Below are 14,305 nucleotides of genomic sequence, written 5' to 3' on the forward strand. Positions count from 1 at the left end.
TTTGACTTACTGCTGTTGAAAGTTTCAGCACTTGAAGGACCTGGGATTTCCTTGCAAGTGCTTCCATTCCACCTCAAAAACATTTTCTTGGTTGTGATGGAGTCTCCATTGATGCTGGTGATTGGGTCTCAAATGCTCGTTCAGTAAAGCCAAGGTGGTGTAGCTTTCCAGAAATTCCAAGTCATAGCACATTTTGTGATAATTATTTTCTCTCAAAAACATTTAATCATCATTATGAATGAAAAAGAAACTAACATTGTTTGCATGCTATATACATATAAAGAATGTAAAAACTTAGAAGCGTAATAAATGGTGGGTTTACTTTTTTCAATACTTCTCTCGGCAATTGTTTCTTTTTCACCCAATCTCAATGTAACTGGCTTCTTCCATCAGTGAGCGTTAACCGCTGCACCTTGCCAAAGTGTCTGTTATTGATGTGTGAGTGTTGGTAGATTTTTGGGAGTAAGGGAAAGGCTTATCCCATCTACAAATGTCTGCCAACATGGACTCACGACGAGTTACTGACGAGTAAAGTGAAAACGTAAGACAAGTTGAAAACACTCAAGATGTGTAATTGGCCTTCACTGGAAAAGAACGTCAGGAGGGGCGTAGATAGAATGTTCTGTTGGTTTGATGTGTATTTTGAGCTGCTTCTGAGGACTTTGTCTTTACCCTGTACTCATGCTGCTGCACTAGGGGCTGGTTTAGCACACTGAGCTAAAGAGCTGGCTTTTAAAGCAGACCAAGACAGGCCAGCAGCACGGTTCGATTCCCGTACCAGCCTCACCGAACAGGCACCGAAATGTGGCGACTAGGGGCTTTTCACAGTAACTTCATTTGAAGCCTACTTGTGACAATAAGCGATTTTCATTTCATTATTCCTGGTGATGTCTGCTTGGATACGATGTGCCCAGGGGATTAAGAGAATGGCATGATAATACTGTTTTGTTAAGGTATGCATTTGGTATCTTCCTGCTGTACTCTACTAAGCAAAACGCTATGTACTTTCATACTTCATTTACTACTTCCCTAAGTCACAGTGATGAATAGTAGTAAATGTCCACAACTTTGAACGCAAATGCTTTCCAAGTAAAGTCTCGAATTAAAAATAGGTGGTGATTTATTTTTCTAAGCAAAGACAATGGAGGATAAAGGACACAGAAGGAAGGTTTAATTGGAAGGAAGGGCATGTAGGAAAAAGTAAAGAAAAGCCAGGGTGAAGAAAAGGTATCGCTGGGGAATGGTACTAAATCATAATGCTCATTTAGAGAGCCGGTGCAGACATGATGGGCCAAATGGACTCCTTCTGTGCCATAACAATTCCGTGATTCTGTGGCCATTTTGTTTCTTCTTTTAATTTTCTAGTGCTTTTCCTTAACCATTCAATTTATCTTTCACATTCCTGATAGTTACTATAGGTCAATTATTTGTCCTGTATTTTAGCTGCATTCACTTACATTTCTTTGATCGACTTTCAAATCCCTCTTCTTTTGAAAGACTTTCTTTCTGTGCTAGTTGCCAGTACATTCACTTATCAATTACCTTTTTGAGCAGTAGCTGGTAGGAAAGAGTGAGGCTAAACTTGTTGCCTACTGACTGTTGTGATGGCGATCAACTGGGTTGTCTTAATGTCTATTGAAGAGCTCTTGTCTATATTTCATTTTTTTAAAAAAATGTAGCGTATCCAATTATGTTTTTCCAATTAAGGGGCAATTTAGCGTGGCCAATCTACCTAACCTGCACATCTTTGGGTTGTGGGGGTGAAACCCACGCAGGCACGGGGAGAACGTGCAAACTCCACACGGACAGTGACCCAGGGCTAGGATTCGAACCCGGGTCCTCAGCGCCGTAGGCAGCAATGCTAACCACTGTGCCACCGTGCTGCCCTGTCTATATTTCATTTAAACAGAGATGCCCTGAAACATCGTAGATTGTGCTTTACTGTCCTCTGTTATCATTAGACTTTGCCGTAATCTTGGTTTATATTTTATAGTTAAGGTTTGTCAGACTCATAATGGTACCTTGCACCATACAAGTGTTCCTGCTGAAATTACAACAGAGGAGGCTTCGCAAAAGGGAAAATTGTAGATTTACTGCTGTTTGCTTTACTACGCTAACATTTGGTAATGAATTTCTAATTACCAATTTCTTGGCAGTTGTTATGTGCCATAGTTGCAAGTTCCAGGTGAGCTGTGTATCTTCTCCTTGAACTTATTTTGTGCTACACCACAAAAGTGGTATAAAGGGGCTGGTTTAGCTCACTGGGCTAAATCGCTGGCTTTTAAAGCAGACCAAGCAGGCCAGCAGCAAGGTTCGATTCCCGTACCAGCCTCCCCGGACAGGCGCCGGAATGTGGCGACTAGGGGCTTTTCACAGTAACTTCATTGAAGCCTACTCGTGACAATAAGCGATTTTCATTTTTTTCATTTCAAGTAACTCTAGTTGGCGCCTGCAGTACAATTGCAGCGATTGGAAAATATAAACATTGAGGGGTTGCTAATTACATTTTCATGTCAAAATACATATCTTTGGCCAAATAATTGGTTTCAACTTAAAACTGCTATCGAACCTGGGAAAAATCCTGTGTTTCCTATGAGTTTGTATGTTTTCGGAACGGTTCCTATGACAGCAAAAGACTAATATTAAAGGAAAGAAACTACTCAAATATCAGGCGTAGCTTCATTGTCGTAATATGACCACCTAAATACAATTTTTTTTTTAAATGTTGAATTCTGCTCTAACTATTGTGTCATCTCTCCTTGACTTTAGTCTTGATTTTATTTTTTCACTTTAATTTATTAGTATAATTTTATTCTGTACTTTTTTCTAATACAAAACCAAGCCATGATTTTAACTCAACCTTGCTCTCCGAGCAAGAATGGAGGAGAATGGTTCTGGCCCCATACCTGTTTGAGACATCATCGAGTTTATTCTTTTATCAAAGTCAATGAAGTGTAAATTCAGATGGAGTGTAAAACCTTCCTGAGACCTGAACTTGTCATTCTTTGCTTTCATTTATTGCTGCCCGATTGGGAAGTGGTAGATCGTTTCTTTAAAAAAAAACACTTTTATTTTGAAGTGATTGAAATCTGGATTTTAAGTGCTAAATGTAGCAATGTGATCAGGTCAATCTTTGATGCCCGTAACTAAAAGTGGGAGAATGTTTGGCCCTTTGACGAAGTTTGCAAAGTAAAGTCCTGTGTTTTTCTGGAAGGATTAAAATTTCCTGTTGTGTGACATGAGGTCACTCTTGCTACAAACCCTTGAACGACCGCACTCAGTTGGGGGGTCGGCATGACTCAAACTCAATGTGATTTCATCAGTCTATAATATCCAACTGTAATTAATGTTAATGTTATCTGAAGGGCAGGAGTGGTCAGGATTTTCATTTTGTTTTTCTAACAATTTTTTATAAGACTTAACTGTTCTCATGGGCAAACGCAACAAAATTGGGAATTTATGGATAACGAAGCATCACCTGACTGAATTAGAATTTTTTCTCACAACTCCCTTCATTACGTAAACATTGAGCAGGATTCTCCGGCCCCGCCCGCCTAGCGACGGGTGAACCCCGCCTTTCCCATTGTCTGCTTCCCGCCAGTGACGGTCCTTCGGCGGCTGGGGCAGAAGAATCCAGCCCATTGACTTGTTTCATAACTCTTCACTTTAATTCGGAACATAAAGCCTCGAGCAAGAAAAGGTTCTGTTAACCCATCAAGCTTGGGGGGTCAATGCTGGGTGATTCTCTCATGGACTCGTTCCACTCCCTCCCAACACTTACAATTCCGTTAGTAAAGGAGCACAAAGTCTCTTCTCATTTCTTTCCACGCTCCCAGTAAATAAAATCAAGCTTTTAGTATCTCCCCATCTCTCCTGCAGGACAGATAGTGATTTAAGTGATACAGCCCTGGGTGTGTTTTGTTCCCGAGTTGGATTTCCTAAACACAGTTACCTCATACTGGCCTCTAAGAACACAAAACACAATAGATTATTCAAATGGTCACCTTTATCATTCTCCTGCTGTCAAAAGTTGAGTCAAGAGCCTTTAAAAAAAACATGAAATGAATCGGCAACACCAAGAAGCTGTCAAGGAGTACACTCCGTTCTCTGAAGAAATACACAGTTAACATCTGTTTAGTCTCCACGGTTATCCTAGATAATTGCAGGCTGGAAGTCAATGTATATATTGTATCCTCCACTCTTTTCTTCATGGCCCGTTTTCAAGTCTTATCAGCATTTTATAAATTTCAACAATTAAATAGCACTCGAAAGGGAAAGGCGGAAAAGATTAACTGTTTCAAGGTTGAGCAAAGCCTGTTCAGTTAGAACTCTGCTTTGGCTCTCCAAACCAAAACTCATGCCAAGAGAAATGCACGATTTGGAAGTCTTCTATAAACAAATTTCTAGGAGGTAGACCTATCTCAGCAGCTGCACATTACATCTTTAACACCTCAATTTCACCTAAACATCGGAGAGAAGAGTATTTTTAACATTGCTGTGATGAGCCTAAATCAAATATTATTTTTGCTAGTGTTGAGATTATAACTGCCAGCGGTTTTCCCACTGGGATCCCACAGGCTTTTGTTAACATGTCACCGGCTGACTTCCCACCCAGAGTAGGCAGGAACTGAGCAGGGAGAGGCTGCCAGCCAAAGAAATTCGGGTGGCCCTCAGCCATCAGCTAAGTGTGTGGATTTGGGCTTTCCAGGCAATATCGCCCAGTAAGGGAAGGGTGGAAACTTGGGGGAAGGGGAGACCTAAATGTTCCTCATGATTCCCCACAAAGGAAAGTTGAAAAGGAATATTCCTGCTCAGGCCCGATTAAAATAGCAGTTGGAGCCTGCTGATGCAGTTAGACTCTGATCTGCATGTTTCTGCGCACGTGTGTGCGTGCACGTGTGTGCATGTGCGTGTGTTTGCATGTGTGTGCATGTGTTTGTGTGCATGTTTGTCTGTGCATGTGTGTTTGTGCATGTTTGTATCCTTGTTTCTGAATGCATATGTTTGCGCGTTTGTGTGCGTGCCCATGTGAGTGGGCATGTGTTTGTGTACATGTACGCGTGTATTTGTGTGCATGTGTATGTTTGTGTGTGCGTGTATGTTTCAATATTATAACTCTGAGGTCATATTATTGTAATGCAGAGATACAAGTAAAAAGATTTTTATAGCCTTCTCTGGAAAAATACTGGGGAAGTAAGGAAAGCAATGACAGCAATAATAACAGATCTAGTCAGATCTTAAACATTGGTATGTATCAAAGTCGGCACCACTCCTGCGGTTAGTTTAGTTCAAACTGGAAAAGGTCTGATATACACAATTCATCTAATTTTGACTGCGAAACGTCGGTTAAATTTTGGAATAAAATGAGGCATAGGACTTGCTGTCTTTGCTATTATCAGTCCTTTTCAGGTTTGCTACAATTGAACAATAATAATTAGTTCATCCTTTAGCTTTTACCTCATTGCTGCTCCTTTTAACATACGTGAAGCCTCCAGCAAGCTGTTCAAAGACACGACACCTATTCACCTCATTATTTTCTTGCAGTTGAAGGTCATGGCAATGCCGTCTTCAGTCATTTCTAGAGGAATTGCTCCTATATTTTTATAGTACTATTGTAATCCACCATCCATCAACATGTCAGAGGGAAAAAAAATCTCTCGCAGCATTGTTTGAGGTGCTGCCATGTTCACACGATTCACCACTGAGCATGTGCCATACCTTTTGTAACTGCACAATATGATGCAACTGTAAGACCTTGTAAGAACGGGCACATATTTGAAGTAGCAATGAGTCAAGGTCTTGCTGCACGTCCAGTGTAACTGCGATGGTGAGCCAATATTCAGGACTGTTCTTTACTTGTGCCTTCTTTTGAAGCTGTTTGCATTTTCCTAGCTAAATCTCTCCATTGCCTTACCCTCTCCCCCACCCCCCTCCTCCTTGAACATGCTCTTTGGAACCTTACAACCCTTTGACCAAGCTTTTGTTCAGCGCCCCGGAAACCGCCTTATGTGGGTTGGTGCCGAAATTTGATTGACAATGCTTCTGTGGAGTGCAGTGCAACATCTTACTATGCTGAAGGCGCTATACAAATGCAAGTTGTGGCTGTTATTGTAATCATCATGGTGGGATTCAAACTCAGTCCAGTCTCATAACCAATCGGTTCCTTTAACATACTTCAGGCCAAATTACCAGTGTAGGTCAAGAGGACACAGGTTAAAAAAGATTAATTTAAGGCTGACACTAGAAGGCAATTCTTTCCTGAAAGAGTGGAAGATTTGGAATGGATTTTTAGTGCAGACAAAATTTACTTTGAGAAACAGTTGCAACTGGGTGGACTTTAGGGGTTTTAATAATAATCTTTATTAGTGTCCACAAGTAGGCTTACATTAAAACTGCAATGAAGTTATTGTGAAAAGCCCCTGGTCACCACACACCGGCACCTGTTCGGATACACAGAGGGAGAATTCGGAATGTCCAATTCACCTAACAGCACGGGACTTGTGGGAGGAAACAGGAGCACCCGGAGGAAATCCCAGACACAGGGAGAACATGCAGACTCCACACAGACAGTGACCCAAGCCGGGAATCGAACCCGGTCGCTGGCGCTGTGAAGCAGCTGTGCTAACCACTATGCTACAGAAATTAACAAAGGTAGGATAAATGGCCTTTCTTGTGTACTGAATTGAGAATAGAGCTTTTTGTTTCTATCTGTCTCAGCTGGACTCCAATCCAAATCCCATAAACAAAATGTCCTGACTTCATCTCATGGACTGTGACACCAATTATTGGTGTAAGGTTCAGGATTCTGCATTCCAGCACAGCTGGCTATAATTCAAATGGATCCTTTGATGGTTTCTGTACTCCCTCATCTTTACAGGAGTGCAAGCAGAACAAAAAGGATATTAAAGAATTCTGAGAAGATCCACAGCTCTCATTTTTTATGTAGCTTTAGCGGTTTCTGTGTACGAGCCAATGCTGCTGAACATTGCATTTGTTTAATTTGAATGCAATAGCAACACTTGTCCCTAAGCTGTGCCACTGATTGAATTAATATTCATATTTAGTCACCTGTACTTGCGCATGTTGTACTTTTTTTACGTGTTTCAGCTTCTGTGGCTGAGATTAGGAGTCTATTGATTGTGGCCTTTAACACAATTTGCAAATAATCCGAATCCCCCTCTAACAATACTCACAGAAGTCTTCTGGTATGATTTATTTTTCATGGAACTGTGTTGACTCCGCTCGATTATATTATGATTTACTAAGTCCTGATACTACTTCCTTAGTAATAGCTTTTCCCGATGACAGATGTTAGGCAAACCAGTCTATAGTTTCCTGCTTTCTGTCTCCACTCTTTCTTTAGCGGGACCTTACATTTGAGGTTTTGCATTCAAATGGGACATTTCCAAAATCTAGGGAATTTTGGACAATTACAAACAATGCATCTACCATCTCTGCCACCACTTCTTTTAAGACACAAGGTTGGTTCCACAACGCATTGTTCTAAAACAAACTGTATGATGTTGCCCTCAAAGCTAATTTGATTTGTTCCATCTATATGAAGAGTGTAGCCCATGATTATCATGTACCAGAAATCTGCCTATCTCAGTCATTAATATGTTCGATGAAGGAACATCCACAACTCTCTGGGTTTGAGAGCTCCAAAGATTCACAACTTTTTGAAGAAATTCTCCTCAACTCAGTCCTAAATGATTGAACCCTTATCCTGAAACTGTGCTTCCTGGGTTCCAGATTCTTCATGAAAGGCATGCCATTTGCCTTCCTAACTGCTTACGATGCATTCTAATTCTGTATTCCTTGTATGAATAGGCTCAAGCCTCTCTGAACATCAACATTTTCAAATTGTCGCCTTTTAAAACATATTCTGCTTTTCTATTCCTATGACCTGTAATATTCGGGCCTGTAGTGGCCTGGCCCACGATCGGAGCCCACCGATTAGCGGGCAGGCCTCTCTGCCCCCCGGCCTCCTTTCCTCCGCGCTGGCTCCTGTAGCCCTGCGCCATTTGGCATCGGGGCCGCCGCGGGGAAGAAGGCCACTGCGCATGCGCTAGTTGCCGCCGGCCCAACTGCGCATGCGCGGACCTCGCTGCACTGAGTTCAGGCCGGGATCGGCAGCTGGGGCGGCAGAGGCCGCTCCAGCGCCGTCCTAGCCCCCTGTGGGCTGCAGAATTGGGTCCTGGAACGGGCGCCGACGCCGGAGTAAAACACTCCTGTTTTTACTCCGGCGTCGGCACTTAGCTGCCCATTGGGAGAATCCCGCCCCTTCTGGAAAAGGCCAAATTTATCAAAAGAGTCTAGAAACCAGGTGAACTAGTAAATGTTTTTATTAATAACCTTCACAGGCTGATTGAAGGATGAGAGTACAGACGTAAAAACAGAACTAATATGATCACATTGTAGTCGGTGTTACTGATTAATCCCTATCAGACTTATTGCAATCTCGCAAAGACATCAATTTAGAAAAGGCAATACAGCTGGTGAGACAGACAGAGTTCTGTAAAAGCAACAGGGTAGTAGAGAATGGTGAAGTAAAAGCTTGGCTCAGGAAACGTCCAGTGACCATACAGTTCCTTAAGCTCAGGAATATAAGGGAAGTATCAGAAAAGAAGGTATACTTTTGGGGAAAAGTACAGATTCCATAAAACCTTGTGGTACCAAAAAGACCCTTAGACATGAACAGTGTCCTGGAAACATGGCAGAATACCTTCTGTGCAGAAGAGTTAGCCATCTTGGGAACATGTGCCTGAGGTAAACTTCCAATTTCACAGGTTTTCAAGAAAAAGTCTCCATGCAAAAGGCTAGAGAAGAATTAGACAACAAACAACAAAACGAAAGGGGAGAACTTTACACTTCCCCACATTATATTCTATCTGCCATCCTGTTGCTCACTCACTTAATCTGTCTATATCTCTTTGCAGCTTCTCAGGTTGTCCTCACAGCTTACATCTCCACCCAGTTTTGTTTCATTAGAACCATAGAATTATAATTCCTGCAATGCAGAAGGAGGCCATTCAGCCCATTGAGCCTGCATGACCCTGTGAAAGAGCACCCTACACAGGCGCACCCAACCGCCCTAACCCCGTCACCGAATTGTACATTCCTGGACACTAAGGAGAAATTTAGCATGGCCAATCCACATAACATGCACAACTTTGGGCTGTGGGAGTAAGCCGGAGCACCTGTAGGCAATCTACACAGGCTCTGATGGTAAAGCAACTGAGGTGATTAAAAAGGCAATTAGGAACCTTTTAAACCGTGAATTCCTTCTCTCCCACATTAAAGTTGACGGGCGGAATTCTCCGCTCTCGCGATGAATCAGGAAGGCCGTCGTGAACTCGGCCGAGTTTCACGACAGCCTCCGAGGCCGCTCCTCGCACCTTATTCACCCCCACCCGGGGGGCTAGGAGCAGCGCTCCATTATTCTTGGCCGCCGGGCCTTGATGCTTGCGTCAAGGCGGCGCGCCGAGAATGACGCAACGGCGGCACCTAAGTGACGTCAGCTGCGCATGCGCAGGTTGGCCGGCTCCAACCTGCGTATGCGCGGCTGTCATCACGACGGCTGACGGCTTCAACCCACGCATGCACGGTTGCCTTCTTCCCCTCTGCTGCCCCGCAAGACCTGCGGCTTGATCTTGCGGGGCGGTGGAGGGGAAAGAGTGTGTCCCTTTGAGACGCCGGCCCGACGATCGGCGGGCACTGATCGTGGGCCAGTCCCCTCCCGAGCATGGCCGTGGTGCTCACTCCCCTCTCAAACGAGCGTCTGGCGCCCATGTTCACTACGGCAGCGACCAGGTGTGGTTACCGCCGTCGTAAACCGGTCGGGAACAGCAGGCCGCTCGGCCCATCCGGGCCGGAGAATCGCCGGTCGCCGTGAAAAACGGCGAGCGGCAATTCTGCGAGTGGGGGGGGGGGGGGGGGGGGGGGGGGGGGGGGGGGGGGGGGGTGGGGGGGGGCAGGGTGGCGTGTTGTGAGTTGCCCGTCCCTCCCGCGATTCTCCCACCCGGCGGTGGGGAGAGGAGAATCACCCCCGACGTCTTCCACATTGTTGCTGTTGACTTCTTTGCCAGCTTGGTTGGGAGAGCTCGCTTCAAGCAGCCCCTCAGATCCCACACCAAGATCTCCAGGTTAGAGTGAGAGGCGAGAGGGCAGCCATCTCAGGCCTCCTCCCCATTTGTGGCCTTAAAGGTGCTGGTGAGCCCTGGTACCCCACATTATGGTCCCACTTTAATTAGAGACCAATCCCTTGACAGATGGATACATCTTACCACCCATCCTCCTGAATTAGTCAGGAGCCTGGAGGTGAGAGAATAATTTGTTCACCATGGGAAAGGTTCATTGCTGGGTGGAAAATCAGTGAGTCAGGTTTCCAACTCGAAAATATCCTGTCAGTCTCATAAACCAAAGGTGAGAGGTTCCCACCCAATGTTCCCAATACACTATCCTGAAAGTGGGAATGAGCAGTCTTCCCAGAGCTCCAGTAGATTAACAGTCGTCCCAGAGCTCCAGTGGATAGGCAGTCTTCCCAGTGCTCCAATAGATGGGCAGTCTTCCTAGAGTTCCAGAAGACGGGCAGTCTTCCCAGCATTCCAGTCGATTAACAGTCTTCCCTGAGCTCCAGTAGATTAACAGTCTTCCTAGAATTCCAGTCGATTAGCAGTTTTCCGAGAGCTCCAGTAGATGAGCAATCTTCCCAGAGCTCCAGTAGATTAGCAGCTGGGATTAGCGTCAGCAATGCTGCGTATAGAAATCATTCAGTTGTTATTCCAGTTCACATATCCTAGGGCAAGCATTTCCTTCCTGGTCTCAATATGTACTACCTCAGCTTGACCCAGTTGGTGCATGTCTGCTTCTGAGCTAGAAAGACTCTGAATTTAAGGCCACTTGAGCATCTGATCTCAGGCTGACATTTTAGTGCAGTACTGAGGGAATAACACACATGCCATAAGTGCCCCCTTTTAGATGAGATCTTTCACTTGGTTAACTGTTTGAGTGGATGTAGAAGGTCCCCTGGGCATTGTTCAAAGATGAGCACAGGAGTCCTGGTTAACTCTTTCATTTAAATTCAACTTTACTGGATGTGGACCTCACTGGCAGGCCAGCATTTGTTACCCATTCCTAATCGCCCTTGAGAAGGTGCTGGTGAGTTGCCTTCTTAAACCGCTGCAGTTCATGTGGTGTAGGTACATCCATTGTTCTTTTAGGGAGGGAATTCCAGGATCTTGACCCAGGGGATAGGGTGGAAGTGAGAGCTTAAGTGGGTCGGTGCAGACTCGATGGGTCGAATGGCTTCCTTCTGCGCTGTATGTTCTATGTTGTGTTCCCATGTGTCTGCTGCCCTTGTCCTTCTAGATGGTAGTGGTTGTCAGTTTGCAAGGTGTTGCGTAAGGAGTCTTGCTGTGTCCCTGTATTGCATCTTGTAAATGCTATACACAGCTGCTACTGTGTGTCGGTGGTGCAGGGAGTGAATGTTTGTGGAAGGGGTGCCAATCAAGCGGGTCATTTTGTCCTGGATGGTGTCAAGCTTCTTGAGTGTTGTTGGAGCTGCAGTCATCCAGGCAAGTGGCAGGTACTCCATCACTCTCCTGACTTGTGCGCATGTCGTAGACAAGCTTTGGGGGGTCACAAGGGAAGTTACTCACTGCAGGATTCCTCACCTTGGATCTGCTCTTGTAGCCACAGTTTTTATATGGATTGTCCAGTTCAGTTTGTGGTCAGGATATTGATTGTGGGTGTTTCAGTGATTGTATGCCATTGAATGTCAAAGGGCAATGGTTTGATTCTCTCTTATTGGAGATGGTCATTGCCTGGTACTTGTATGGAATGTTACTTACCCTTCAATCAACCGTACCAGAAACACGTTTACCAGGTGATTTATCTTACTGCTCTGCAATTCACCTTATCAGTTCCAGAAGATAATCTAAACAGACTAGATTCTCTCCCCCTGGTCAGGAGTGCAGAGATGGGAGAATTTCCGGCTTCGCAACCATAAAAAATGGTTGCCAAACTTCTAATTTTGGTCTGGGGTTGTCCAGCTAGAACAGGAATCAGGGCAGTAACCCTGAAAGTTGTCAGACCTTGCAGAAGGGCCAGGAACAGTTTGGGCAACTTGGACTTCATCAAGCCCCATTTGAGAGGTAGGACATCAATGGTGAACTCCCTGTGCCTCAGAGCAGATGCCATTGCCTTGTCAAGTGAGTGTCCAAGCTGTAAATGTTGTCCAACTGTTAACAGATCCTGGAATGGATGGCCCATCTTGGGCTTTCTTTGTGGGATAATTGTCATTATTGTTGACCCATCAATGTGTACTCTACTGAACCACTGTGTGGATTCTCAAGACACAGCCATGGAGATGCCATCATCTTGCCACCACTACCTGCCACGGATATTATGCACAGATATATAGGTAGTTGCCAGGATTCAGTAGGTGGATGAATGAGGAACGTTGCAATGCTCATTATCCTAGCCACTTGCCCTCATGTCACCCATCTATCAGGATGTGCCCACACTTGACCAGCATCCTCACAGCTGCACACTGCCGCAGCATAACAGTGTGACGAAGGAAGGAAATCAGTTTGATTATGGCGGCACGGCTGCACAGTAGTTAGCACTGTTGCCTCACAATGCCGAGGACCCATGTTCGATTCCGGCCCCAGGTCACTGTCCGTTTGGAGTTTGCACTTTCTCCCCTTGTCTCCGTAGGTCTCACCCCCACAACCCAAAGATGTGCAGGGTAGATGGATTGGCCACACTAAATTGACCCTTAGTTGGAAAAATGTCACACGGAGGAGACGTGGGGGGAAGGGATGGGTCTAATTGTCCCCTGCTTCCCTGATCAGGAATTTCAGGAGTTAGTGGAAGAGGTCCAGGGGAGGAACCCATCATCTACCCTGCTGGTCATCGCAATCCGCCTGCCACAATCAGAAAGGCCTGAATTCAAATAGCAGCTGCGGTGAGCACAGCCGGAGACCATCAGAGTTCCTGGATTCAGTGTAGGAAAAGGTTCAATGACCTGCTGCATATCAGCAAGGTGAGCAGCTTGGCTCATCCAGATAGAGCTCCAGACAGAGGGAAGGATCATATCTGCAAGTTGATGCTGTGGTACGAGAATGGCACACATCCCTATTTCAGCATTGAGGCTTGTATGTGAACATGGCTCATGTAGGCGAACATTGTGATGCACAGACACAGTGAAGAACAGTATCCCTCCAAGCATTATGTATCAGGCAAGCATAAATTTATGTTGTCATTGCAGACGAAAAGGGCAAAGACTGTTCCGGAGATGGCCCGTACTGTGTGTGGATCAGCCTGATTGAGAGCCATATGGTCTGTTGAACAGAGGTCTATGGAGGTTTCTAGTGTGCCTGAACAGCTATCTGTTGGTGATGGTGAACCGCCGGTAGTGGGTGATAAACGTGGTGTTAACATCACCTTGGCCCACAGTGGTAATGGTTCATGACCTCACTTCACTGAGCACAGGGTAATGTTAGCATGAGAGTGAATGTAAGGTTGGGGGTTGTGTCTTACGGACAATGCGAGTATGTTTAAGGCATCAAAGCATTCCTTCACAATGGGAAGGGCTATAACTGAATAACTCCTTTTGTATTTCACACAGGTCCCAGCTTCACTCCCTCACCCCAGTCCAGGTCAGATCATCCCTCGGACATCAAGGAGCAGCACGGTATCACAGTGGCTAGGACTGTTGCTTCACAGCTCCAAGGTCCCAGGTTCGATTCACGGCTTGGGTCCTGTCTGTGTGGAGTCTTCATGTTCTCCCTGCGTCTGCGTGGGTTTCCTCCGGGTGCCCCAGTTTCCGCCCACAAGCCCCAAAAGACGTGCTGTTAGGTCATTTGGACATTCTGAATTCTCCCTCTGTGTACCCGAACAGGCAACTAGGGGCTTTTCACAATAACTTCATTGCAGTGTTAATGTAAGCCTACTTGTGACAATAAAGATTATTATTATATAAGCGAGGAGGCATCTGTCCATCCGCACTCTGCCAACTCAGATACGGGCGCATTGGAGAGATGGATGCGCAAGTGTAGATGGTGGCACAGGGTGAATGTCACTGTACTAGAGTGCAGAGGGAGTTATCAGAGTCCGAGACAGTGCCCCCTCAAAGGAAGGAAAAAAGTCGCAATGATGCTCCAGTGGGCAGGAACATGACAGATTGGAAGGACTTCCAGTTGATAAATGTGTCCACATGTTGTTTATGGCAACATGGATGCAACCAATAATACCATGATAATTGTGCAAAAAACCATGGTTTTCTGGGAAATTAAGTGAT

At 45.2% G+C, this 14,305-nt stretch overlaps 1 protein-coding gene across 2 annotated transcripts in view; it reads left to right on the forward strand.

Moving 5' to 3' along the window:
- Positions 1 to 14,305, forward strand: part of plce1 (phospholipase C, epsilon 1) — a 526,277-nt gene that overhangs the window by 339,298 nt on the left and 172,674 nt on the right. The gene's annotated exons all lie outside the window — the stretch shown is intronic.

Source organism: Scyliorhinus canicula, chromosome 16 (genome assembly GCF_902713615.1).
Source record: "Scyliorhinus canicula chromosome 16, sScyCan1.1, whole genome shotgun sequence".
Lineage (NCBI taxonomy): Eukaryota > Metazoa > Chordata > Chondrichthyes > Carcharhiniformes > Scyliorhinidae > Scyliorhinus > Scyliorhinus canicula.